The 12,820-nt window shown below is 47.4% G+C and overlaps 1 non-coding gene across 1 annotated transcript; it reads right to left on the bottom strand.

Annotated features, from left to right (window-relative positions):
• Positions 1-2,082: 2,082 nt before the first annotated feature.
• trnac-gca (transfer RNA cysteine (anticodon GCA)) lies at positions 2,083-2,154 on the bottom strand. Its single transcript has one exon. It is a non-coding gene; the product is annotated as a tRNA-Cys (tRNA).
• Positions 2,155-12,820: the final 10,666 nt, after the last annotated feature.

Below are 12,820 nucleotides of genomic sequence, written 5' to 3'. Positions count from 1 at the left end.
TTGGACATCAGTCAGTCCATGTGATGTAGGTACACCCACAGCGCTGTTAGGGAGGGAGTTCCAGGATTGTTATTGGACATCAGTCAGTCCATGTGATGTAGGTACACCCACAGTGCTGTTAGGGAGGGAGTTCCAGGATTGTTATTGGACATCAGTCAGTCCATGTGATGTAGGTACACCCACAGTGCTGTTAGGGAGGGAGTTCCAGGATTGTTATTGGACATCAGTCAGTCCATGTGATGTAGGTACACCCACAGTGCTGTTAGGGAGGGAGTTCCAGGATGGTCATTGGATATCAGTCAGTCCATGTGGTGTAGATACACCTCAGTGCTGTTAGGGAGGGAGTTCCACTATTGTTTAAGACGGGAATTTTCACAGTAACTTCATTGCAGTGTTAAGGTGAGCCTACTTGTGACTAATAAATAAACTTAACTTAAGCTCAACATAGAATTTTCCTCTAATTTTCTGTTCCGTGTTGGCGTGGTTAATCAGAGGGTGATTGTGCGTTGCCGATGCCCTATTCAAATGTTTGAAATCATAACTGAGGGGGTAAGCTGATCCCAAACGAAACTGTCCTCTTAATAAAAACCAGGTGAAAGAGTGTGCTTATTATTCCGAGCGGAGTGCCTCTTACTGCCTCCTGCACCCTGAGCGAGGTCCTGTCAACTCGCCAACGAGAACCATTGATCACAGTCAGACTGTTCGATGTCAAAGTTCACTGGGACCTCTGATGTCGCTCGAAAATAGGTTACCAGAGAGGGACGGGACGGGGGAGGAGGGTGCTGGGTTCTCTCTGCTCGCGGTCAAAGTTCACGATAATGTTTCCTGTCACCCATAAAAGGCGGGGGGGGAAGAAAATGGACTTTGAGTCAGTAGGGAGGAAAGCGGGAGGCAGGTAACAGCTACGCAAGCAGGATTCATTCCCGGTAAAGCGAGGTCCGACTTTCGATTTAGTGCAAAAGAGAAGCTTGTCAGGATTCCCGGAATGGAGTTGGAAATGCCTCTGTGGTTCCTGGGAGGCGGCTATTTTTGGGCTAATTTGCAGCCTTCAGAACTGAGATAAAGCCACAGGAAAGAACAATCGTGCATTTAATTCGGAGTGGCTCGCTTTAGCCGAGGGGCGGACAACTACGTTTGATAACTTGGGGCGGGATTTTGCGAGCTGGCTCGACTCGAGACTGGAAGATCCCGCCCGAGGTTAATGGACTATTGTCCGCCCCTTGCCCGCTCCAATTCCCGTGGCAGCCGGGGCAGTAACATTCCAACGCTTATCCGAATATTTTCCATTCGAAGATTGAGACGGGTACAACACAAGCAGAATATTCCTTTAGGGAAGGAAATCTGCCGTCCTTACCGGGTCTGGCCTACGTGTGACTCCAGAATAATGCGGTTGATTCTAACTGCCCACAACTGTAGCTGGGGAAGGGTAATAAATGCTGGCCAGCCAGCGACATCCATGTCCCACAAATAAAAGAAAAAGAAAGTCATTCTGTAATCATAGGATCCCTACGGTGCAGAAGCCAATCGGCCCATCGAGTCTGCACCAACTCACCCAGATTCTATCCCCGTAACTGTATTTACTCCGCTATTTCCCTCTAACCCACACATTGTGGGACACTAAGGGGCAATTTTAGCATGGCCAATCCACCTAACTGCACATCCCTGGGAGGTGGAAGGGTAGCACAGTGGTTAGCACTGCTGCCTCACAGCGCCAGGGACCCGGGTTCGATTCCGGCCTCGGGTCACTGTCCGTATGGAGATCTCCCTGAATCTGACCACAATCCCACCCAGGCTCTTTTCCCGTAGCCCCACATGTATTACTCTGCTAATTTAAGAGCCATTTTGCAGGGCTAATCCACATCTTTGGACGGTGGGAGGAAACAGGAGCACTCGGAGGAAACCCACGCAGACACAGGGAGAACATGCAGACTCCACACAGACAGTGAGCTAACTAGGAATCGAACCCGGGTCCCTGGTGCTGTGAGGCAGCAGTGCTAACCATTGTTCAGTTTGATGGGCCAAATGGCCTCCTTCTGCACTGTAGCTATGGGAGAAAACCAGAGTACGCAATAAAGACACCAAAGAGAGCACTGGGATTTGAACCAGGGACCTTTTGATCTGCAGTCAAACACTCTACCACTGAGCCATATCCCCTCAGGTACAGACTGATAGTAAAATACTGGGGTGAGTGAGTGCTGGAGTTTATTCTTCCACAGACTAATTCAGGAGAATTCCAAGATTGCCCCTTCAAGCTCAACCTGTCTTGTCCGAGTTTCATAAGCTGGACACCGCACTCCATATGGGATCTCCTGTAACATTGAAGAATCGCTTCCTCAGCTCTGCATTCCAAACCTCTCGAGATTTCCTTCCATTAGCCGCTGAAATTGCTTTTCTCTAGTGCTTGTGTAAATGGACTCCTTGGTCCCTTTCACAGCTCTCTGTCTCTCACCATTAAAACGTACCCAGACCCCAGGACGGATAATCTTGCACTTCCCCTGAACTGAAAATTATCTACAATACATTCACTGCGCCTGTCCTTGTCACTTTGTGACTTATTTCCTGCTCTCGGCTGTACTTAACGGAATCTACAAACCTCTCCTCCACCCAGATCATGAATGTTAATGCTTTTAAATTCATTTAAAAGTCAGTTGTGGGGTGAGGAATTTTGATACTGGCAGTGCGCTGGAAAATAGCTTTTCACTGATTGCCCTTGAACTAAGTGGCCTGTTCGGTTAGAGGGCGTTTTAAGGGTCAACCACCTTGTTGTTGATCTGTAGGACAGTGAGAAGTCTCACAACACCAGGTTAAAGTCTAACAGGTTTATCTGGAATCACCAGCTTTCGGAGTGCTGCCCCTTCCTCAGGTGAGCACTCCCTGAATGAAGGAGCGGCACTCCGAAAGCTGGTGCTACAAAATATATCTGTTGGAGTTTAATCTGGTGTTGTGGGCCCTCTTACTGTGCCCACCCCAGTCCAACACCAGCATCTCCACCACGTCTGTAGGCCAGACCAGGTAAGGATGGCAGATTTCCTTCTGTAAAGGACAAAAGTGAACCAGATGGGTTTTCAAACAATTGGCAATGGTTTTGTTAGAGTTTTCCCCATGGTTCTGCATCTTGAGACACCACTGGGCAATTTTTAAAAGTCTAACAAAGATTTTTAGTGAAATTTGAATTTGAACCCGGGTCCCCGGATCATTACCCCGGGTCTCTGGATTACTAAAAGCTCCGCAGGCCTGAGCACTGATTCTCTGATGGACTGTTTGTATCCCTCCATTCCCAGTCTGTTCATGTGACTATCCAGGTAAGTCTTAAACCATCCCAGCGTGCCCGCCTCCACCACCCTACTTGGCAGCGCATTCCAGGCCCCCATCACCCTCTGTGTAAAAAACATCCCTCTGATATCTGTGTTAAACCTTGCCCCTCTCACCTTGAACCCGTGACCCTTTGTGTTCATCACCTCCGACCTGGGAAAAAGCTTCCCACTGTTCACTCTATCCATACCCTTCATAATTTTGTACCCCTCTATTAGGTCCCCCCTCATTCTCCGTCTTTCCAGGGAGAACAACCCCAGTCCACCCAATCCCTCCTCATAGCTAAGACCCTCCATACCAGGCAACATCCTGGTAAACCTCCTCTGCACTCTCTCCAAAGTCTCCACATCCTTCTGGTAGTGTAGTGACCAGAACTGGACGCAGTACTCCAAATGTGGCCTAACCAACGTTCTATACAGCTGCAGCTATATATACCCAAGGGGCAACTTTTTCACACAGAGGGTATATGGAATGCAGTGAAAGTGTTTGAGGCGGGTACAATTACAACATTTAAAAAGTACACGGATGGGAAAGGATTGGAGGGATATGGGCCAAACGCAGGCAATTGGGACTAGCTGGGCAACATGGATCAGTTGGGCCAAAGGGCCTCTTTCCATTCCGAATTGCTCTATGTCTCTTTGGCCTGTATGCCCCAAGACCGGAAAACCTCATCCGAGATTGACATGGTCTGTGTCCCATCCGCTACGATTCTTGTGGCGGACAACATGGGAAAATTCCTACGATTTCATCTCTTTTTTAATTTGGAACCGATACAACAACCCGGGGACACATTGAACCACCAAGAACTCAACTCCTTGTTATTCTTTGAAAGGTTTACTGTCATCAAGAAGCAATCATTCCATCATCTTCTGTCAAATATCAGCCTTAGAGCAGGCCCAGGGATCACAGTGACACTTGTCAGCCTCACTAACTGCTGCTGTGAGTACAAATCAGAGCTCTAAAAAAACAAATTCCCAAAGGAAATTAAAAGTGTACATCTTATCGTTTTAAAAATACCAAGAGTGAGGTAGACTGTCATCCAATCTTGTCGCTTAGAGTCACAGAGGGTTACAGCATGGAAACAGGCCCTTCGGCCCAACTTGCCCATGCTGTCCTTTTTCTTAAACCGCTAAGCTATTCCCAGTTGCCCGCGTTTGGCCCACCTCCCTCCATGCCCATCTTACCCATGTCACTGTCTAAATCCTTTTTAAAAGACAAAATTACAGGGTGGGGAGGCATTTATAAATGATTGGAAATGATGCCTCAGATCGCCCTCAAAATGATCACAGAATGGAATCCCTACAGTGCAGAAGGAGGCCATTCTGCCCATCGAGTCTGCGTTAACCCAAAAAGTCGCTGGACCGTGGCGACTCGGGGAATTTCACAGTAACTTCATTGCAGTGTTAATGTAGGCCTTACTTGTGATTAATGAACTATAAGGACTTTTGAATGGACCTACCTCGCCTGATCTTTCTCTACACCCTAGCTATGACTGTCACACTGCATTCTGCACTCTCTCCTTTCCTTCTCTATGAACGGTATGCTTCGTCTGAGAAGTGCGCAAGAAACAATACTTTTCACTGTATGTTAATACACGTGACAATAATAAATCAAATCAAATCAAATAAATCGTATCAAAAGTGATCTTTCTCTTGTGCTAAAGGTGTTGTAACCTCTATAATCAGTTGTCCCACATTTGGAACTCATTGACTTATGAACCATTATTGTTGGTTTTCAGTTCTAATCTGGAGGCTCATGTGATGAATGTGCCAGATTGTTCAAAACACTTCAATAAGTATTTCACACAGTGTGGATCCCAATCACGAGATTTGGAAGGTGTAGACAACCCCAAAATAAACACACCATCCTGCTGATAGAAAACATTTGGGGTTAAACGATGACATCATCCAGCGAAGACATACATACATTAATCATTTAGAACTAACAGCAGCTGGTGGGGGGGGCTGCGGACAGACAGACTGCTAAATATACAGAGAGAATCTTCAAAGGAAACCATAATATAATTGGCCACCTTTCCACAGAAGCAGGAGGGGGTAGATTCCACCAAGCAAACCAGTCTTAACCTGGGCAGAGAAATGGCAGATGGGAGTTTAATCCAGACGAGTGTGAGATAATGCATTTGGGAAGGTCCAATGCATGTTGGAATTATACAGCAATTGGTAGAACCCTTAGCAAAATTAGCAGGCAGAGGGATCTGGGCGTACATGTCCACCGATCACTGAAATTGGCAACGCAGGTGGATAAGGTAGTCAAGAAGGCATATGACATGCTTGCCTTAATTGGTCAGGGCATTGAGTATAAAATTTGGCAGGTCATGCTGCAGCTGTACAGAACTTCAGTTAGGCCTCATTTAGAATATTGTGTACAATTCTGAACACCACACTACCAGAAGGATGTGGATGCTTTGGAGAGGGTACAGAAGAGGTTTACCAGGATGTTGCCTGGTCTGGAGGGTATTAACTAAGAGGGGAGGTTGAATAAACTCAATTTGTTCTCACTGGAGCATTGGAGGTTGAGGGGGCAACCTGATAGGGGTTTATGAGTCATGATGTGGATATGCTGACGTTGGATTGGGGTGGGCGCAGTAAGAAGTCTCACAACACCAGGTTAAAGTCCAACAGGTTTATATGGTTCGGAGCACTGCTCCTTCATCAAGTGAGTGGCTTCTAATCAGTGCCCCTGGTTAAAAGGGATTGATTGTATTAGTGTCTCAAAATTAAAGCAACTTTTATCGAACTGCGCCCTCAGTATTAGAAGCTCAGTGCTTTCCCAAGTGTTACTAGTTTAAAGTTTATTTATTAGTGTCACAAGTAGGCTTACGTTAACACTGCAATGAAGTTACTGTGAAAATCCCCCAGTCGTCACACTCCGGCGCCTGTTCGCGTACACTGAGGGAGAATTTAACTAATCCACCTAAGCAGCATGTCTTTCAGACTGTGGGATGAAATCAGAGCACCCAGAGGAAACCCATGCAGACACAGGGAGAATGTGCAGACTCTGCACAGACAGCGATCCAAGCCGGGAATCGAACCCAATGGCGCTGTGAAGCACCAGTGCTCACCACTGCGCCACTGTGCTGCAGTGGTGGCAGTTTTCAAAGGAGAACAATGATATAATTAAAATTAAAGATTTATTTATTAGTCATAAGTAAGTAATTAGTCACATTAACATTGCAATGAAGTTACAATGAAATTTCCCAGTCGCCACACTCCAGCGCCTGTTTGAGCCAATGTACCTCACCAATAAGCCTTTCAGAATGTGGGAAGAAACCAGAGCACCCAGAGGAAGCCCATGCAGACATGGGGAGAATGTGCAAGCTTCACACAGACAGTGACCCGAGGCTGGAATTGAACCCAGGACCCTGGCAACCAGTTTGTGGAAGCAGGGTGAGATTCCCCCTAGCAGCTTGTAAGCTGGCCCTAGCTAGCAGACCAGAAGCAAGAGTGTAGAAACCTTGGGGGAGGCAGTTAGAGCCACTATCTTCACTGACCCAAGAACAGACATTTCCCAGAATAACTACTCAATTAAACACAGTGTGGCAACTATACGCTGGCCTTTATTTGTAGATCTAATGGATAGGATGTTATTTGGCAGGAGTTCAGATGTTACAAATGTACTTTGGATCAGAAGGGTAATTCCTGCTGAATCCTTGGCCCCAACTCACTTCCTGAACCCATTCACGTGGTTTTGTTGAAGAGAGCAGCCATCAACTTAAAATGATTAGTGAGTCCTTTGGAAAGTGTACCCATGGAAACAATTTGTATCAATTAGGCACAGCATGATGCCAGGATCAATAACAAGCCTACTTAATTTGAACCAGGGAGACATTCGTATCCTTTGAAGGGGGAATACCCGCTGTTGGTACGATTTACTTTAGAGCGATATAGACTCAGAAACCACCAGACTAGAGTTGCTGAGGTAGAACATAGAACAGTCCAGGCCCTTCGGCCCTCGAGCTATGTCCGAACCCAAGATCAAGCTGTCCCACTCCCTATCATTCTGGTAGGAATGCTGGTTGACAGATGCTTTCCTGTTTGATAGACTGGGAAGGACTGGGACTGGGGGAGGAGGTCTTTGCCGGAATGGGACTTTGAACTGGGCAAATGTACCACCCGCTTGCTGGTACTCCTCTTCCCAGGGATTAGTGAGCCCCTGGAATATTTTGGATACTGACTCCGTTCGTTCCCTTAAGTGGGACCATCAGGTCCCAATTCCTCCCTATAGCAGAGATCCCATCATATCGGAAGGAAGCAGATATACTTTGGCCATTGGTCTCCCACCCTTTCCTCCAATCGTTTATGGACTTCAGAGGGGAATTTCCCAGGGCATTTTTTTCTCTTATTGCCCCTTCTTTGCCTCTACCAGGAAATTACACAGCTCTGCGGGGGGAATTAGAACCATAGAATCCCAACACTGCAGAACAGGCCACTCAGCCCATCGAGTCTGCACTGACTCTCTGACTGAGCATCTGATCCAGTCCCCGTAACCCCACGTATTTACCCTGCCAATCCACCTAACCTGCACATCTTGGGACACTAAGGGGCAGTTTAGCATGGCTGATCCACCTAACCTGCTCATATTTGGACACTAAGGGACAATTTAGCACGGCCAAGCCACTTAGCCTACACATCTTTGGAGTGTGGGAACAAACTGGAGCACCTGGAGGAAACCCACGCAAGCCAGGAATCGAACCCGGGTCCCTGGTGCTGTGAGGCAGCAGCACTAACCACTGTGCCACCAACAAATTATCTATCTCTTCCCTGATTGCCAAGGACATTTGGCAGCGATGAGATATCTGGAACCTTAATGGGAGGCACAGTGGCACAGTGGTTCCCCTTAAGCGCCAGGGGCGAGGGTTCGATTCCTGACTTGGGTCACTGCCTGTGCGGAGTCTGCATGTTCTCCCCGTGTCTGCGTGGGTTTCCTCCGGGTGCTCCGGTTTCCTCCCAGAACCAGAAAGACATGCCGGTTAGATACATTGGTCGTGCTAAATTCTCCCTCAGTGTACCCAGAGTGTGGCGACTAGGGGATTTTTCACAGTAACTTCATTGCAGTGTTAATGTAAACCTACTTGTGACACTAATAAATAAACTTTAAAGCTTAATTTCGCAATAGCAGAAAGGACAGTCCGAATAATCATCCACTCAACTTATTTCCTACCAGGGAGAATGAAGTAATCTCAATTATTTGCTTTCCCAACCTTATTGCTTTGTACTGTGTTCAGTCTGTTTATCTACGCTCATTTGCATTCCCTATGTAAACTATTGCTTGGAGACATGACTTGCTATTTTACTTCAAAGGTTGCTGCTCATGATTACTAACTGTCAGTCTGTTTAATCATCATTAATTGGGGAATGTCTCGCAGTCACAAAGTAAAGCTTCATAGATTTAATTGATTCATTTTTATTCCAGTCCACCAAACGATATTCAAGCTCCCAAGAACCAGATTCATATCACAGGACAGAATCATAGAATCCCTGTGGTGCAGAAGGAGACCATTTGGCCCATTGGGTCTGCATCGACTACAATCCCACCCAGGTCCTATTCCTGTAACATAACTTGACATTTTTACCCTACTAATCCCCCCGAGTAGACAGAAGGATTGGAATGAGGCACTCACTGAGTGTTAAAATGGGCGGCGTGGGCTAGTAGGGCGGAAGGGCCTGTTTCCTGTGCTGTGTTGTTCTTTGTTCTTTGATACTGAGGGTCAATTTAGCACGGCCAATCCACCTAGCCCGCACATCTTTGGACTGTGAGAGGGAACCAAAGCACCCAGAGGAAACCCATGCAGACACGGCGAGAATGTGCAAACTCTACACAGACAGTGACCCAAGCCGGGAATCGAACCCTGGCCCCGGCGCTGTGAGGCAGCAGTGCTAACCGCTGTTACCCACTAACCACTAATCACTGTTCATAACGGTGACCATAAAACTACCATCTTTTGTCACAAAATCTCACCTGGTTCGCTAAGGTCCTTTAGGGATGGAAATTTAACAACAACAGATTAATTTTGCGAGATCTGGCCTGTATCAAGTACAAACTGAAAGTAGAACAGCAGACTGTGCAACACCCTAATGACATCACCCTCAAATCATGTGATCAGCTCTTAAAGCAACCTGCAACCCTTTTAAATATATAACATATTGACTCTTCTTTGCCCTTTGAAATGTGACATTCATGGGCAAGTAGGGATGGGCAACAAGTGGCCACACCCCTGAGGGAATAAAGGGAAGCAAAATCCTCCTTACCTGAGCAGGCAAGTGTGTGGGAAGGACGGACACGGGATCAGAGGGAAGCCCAAAGATGTGTGGGTTAATTTGATTGGCCACGCTAACTTGACCCTTAGTGTCAGGGGGATTGGCAGGATAAATATGTAGGGTTATGGGGATAGAGCCTGGGTGGGATTGTGGTCACTGCAGACTTGATGGGCCAAATGGCCTCCTTCTGCATGCAGAGATTCTATGAAGAAGGAAATTAGGGGATTAGCAGAGTAAATATGTGCGGTTACGGGGATAGAACCTATCGGTGTAAAGTCAATAGACCAAATGGCCTCCTTCTGTACGCTAGGGATTCTATGATTATGAACTTCTCACCAAGTTTCCAGGACTAGTTTCCCTCGGGCAGTTCAAATCGGAACAATTAATTGTCCCTTTAGGAACAGAACAGATCATTAAAGCCAAGGAATGCTTTTAGTGCAACACTTCACTTGGTCTCCAGTCGGAGAAAGGTTAACACACTGCCCTCACACAGCCTGGGATGTGGGCCAAGGGGATTTTCACAGTTACTTCATTGCAGTCTGAATGTAAGCCCACTTGTCACTAACAAATAAACTTTAATTTTAGACAACTAACGTCATGGATTCTGAATTTAGTGATTTAAAAAATAGGGAAGATAAAATCTAACTGAGCTTTTGTTGCAAGTTTTAATTGATGGGCTAATATTAGTTCGGAGGACAGTTGGAGTGGACGAGGCTTTTCCTTTCTGAGGGAAAGGCCAAACACCAGGCAACAGAAGTTTACTTATTAGTGTCGCACTGCATTAACACTGCAATGAAGTTACTGTGAAAATCCCCTGGACGCCACACTCCAGCACCAGTTCGGGTACACTGAGGGAGAATTTAGCACTTAACCAGCATGTCTTTCGGACTGTGGGTGGAAACCAGAGCACCCAGAGGAAACCCACGCAGACATGGGGAGAACATACATAGATAGTGGCCTAAGCTGGGAATCGAACCCGGCACTGTGAGGCAACAGTGCTAACCTCCATTCCACCGTGCTGCCCCAAGAAAGTATTGAATAAGAATTTAATTCACCATCTTGTCAGGCAGTGAAGGGCAAATGATCCTTTGACCTGACCCTGAGCAAACACAGCGCAGATACAAATGACTTAAATCAGTGGCACAGTGGTTAGCACTGCTGCCTCACAGCGTCAGGGACTCAGGTTCAATCCCGACCTTGGTTGACAGTGTGTAGTCTGCACATTCTCCCCGTGTCTGCATGGGTTTCCTCCCTCAGTCCAAAGATGTGCGGGTTAGGTTGATTGGCGGTGCTAAATTGACCCTTAGTGTCGGGGGGGGATTGGCAGGGTAAATGTGTGGGGTTACGAGAATCGGGCCTTGTGGTCAGTGCAGGCTCGATGGGCTGAATGGCCTCCTCTGTATCGTAGGGAATCTATGGGTAACAAAGGTGCTCCCTAGAGAATATAAAGCAAAGTCGGGCGCCTCGAAACTTGGCAACATCGCATGGCAACCTACCACTCAGCTGGTTAGATGTTGCCTTGAGTGCCCAGTTCCACTCCCCCTATACCCCCACTCTGATGAGGGAGCGAGCGCTAAGCTGATGAGGTGTAACTTTTGTTCCAGTTGGCATGTCACGGGTCGGGGTCACGCTGCCAGCTCACACATGGATCAGTGAGGGACTTACCCTTTAAGACAAAGTTTGTGTTTGACAGACCATTATGTTGTACAACAAAGATTTGCACTGAGATTAAAGGATTTTCCACCGGCGCAGTATTTAATACTGCCACCAGAGGGCAGTTGGCCTTTCATGAGGTGAATAGAACAAGTCAGGAGTGTCCTCCCCACTTGCCTGGGGTGGGTGCAGCTCCAACCACACTCAAGAAGCTCGACACCATCCAGGACAAAGCAACTTGATTAACACCCCATCTTCCAACTTAAACATGCACTGCATCCACCGTCGATGCACAGTGGCAGCCGTGTGCACCATCTACAAGAAGCCTTAAGTCGTCAAGGTTCCTTCATCAGCACCTTCCAAGTGTGTCACCTCCGCCCTCTAGAAGGATAAGGGCAGCAGATACATGGGGGACACCACCGCCTGCAAGTTCCCCTCCAAGCCTCTCACCATCCTGGCTTGGAAATATATCGGCCGTTCCTTCGCAGTCGCTGGGTCAAAATCCTGGAACTCCCTCCCTAACGTCAACACGGACTGCAAGAAGGCAGCTCACCCCCGCCTTCTCAAGGGGCAACTAGGGATGGGCAATAAATGCAGTCCCGGCCAGGGACACCCATGTCCCACGAATGAACTTAAAGAAGCCATTGACGGGGTGATTGCCAATAGTACGGGGGCTGTCACATCATCGTTTGCTCAACACAAGTCCTGATATTGAAGACATCTATTTCAGACCATTCCAGTCACATCGCCGTTACACAGCGGCAGCACAGTGATGCTGTTTCTCCGATATCGAAATCTCTGGATCACCATTCACCGAGCCTCGTGATTCACTGAGTCAAATGCTTCTGTTACATTGGTAAATCCTGGCATTGCTCCTTGCAGTTTTCCAGCAACAGTTTAAAGTTTATTTACTGGTGCCACAAGTCGGCTGACATTAACACTGCAATGAAGTTACTGTGAAAATCCCCTAGAAGCCCACATTCCGACGCTGAGGGAGAATTTAGCACGGCCAATGCACCCTAACCAGCACGTCTTTCGGACTGTGGGAGGAAACCGGAGCACCCGGAGGAAACCCACGCAGACACGGGGAGAATGTGCAAACTCCACATGGATAGTGACCCAAGCCGGGGATCGAACCCTGGTCCCTGAGGCAGCAGTGCTAATCACTGTGCAACAATCTGTGGTGGGAATTGAGCTCTTATACCCAGAGCATTACCCCTGCATTGACTCTGGGTTTGATTCCGGTCTTGGGTCACTGTGTGGAGTTTGCATGATCCCCCCGTGTCTGCATGGGTTTCCTCCAGGTGCTCCAGTTTCCTCCCATGGTCCAAACATGTGCAGATTACGTGATCTGGCCATGCTAAAATTGCCCGTTAATGTCTCAAGATGTGTAGGTTAGGTGGATTGGCCGTGCTAAATTGCATCTTAGTGTCCAAAGATGTGCAGGTTAGGTGGATTGGCCGTGCTAAATTGCATCTTAGTGTCCAAAGATGTGCAGGTTAGGTGGATTGGCCATGCTAAATTGCATCTTAGTGTCCAAAGATGTGCAGGTTAGGTGGATTGGCCATGCTAAATTG

The sequence above is a fragment of the Carcharhinus amblyrhynchos genome, chromosome 32, assembly GCF_965287045.1.
Source record: "Carcharhinus amblyrhynchos chromosome 32, sCarAmb.v2.hapA, whole genome shotgun sequence".
NCBI lineage: Eukaryota > Metazoa > Chordata > Chondrichthyes > Carcharhiniformes > Carcharhinidae > Carcharhinus > Carcharhinus amblyrhynchos.
Note: the sequence above shows the minus strand (reverse complement) of the source record. Positions and strands in the feature narration are given on the sequence as shown.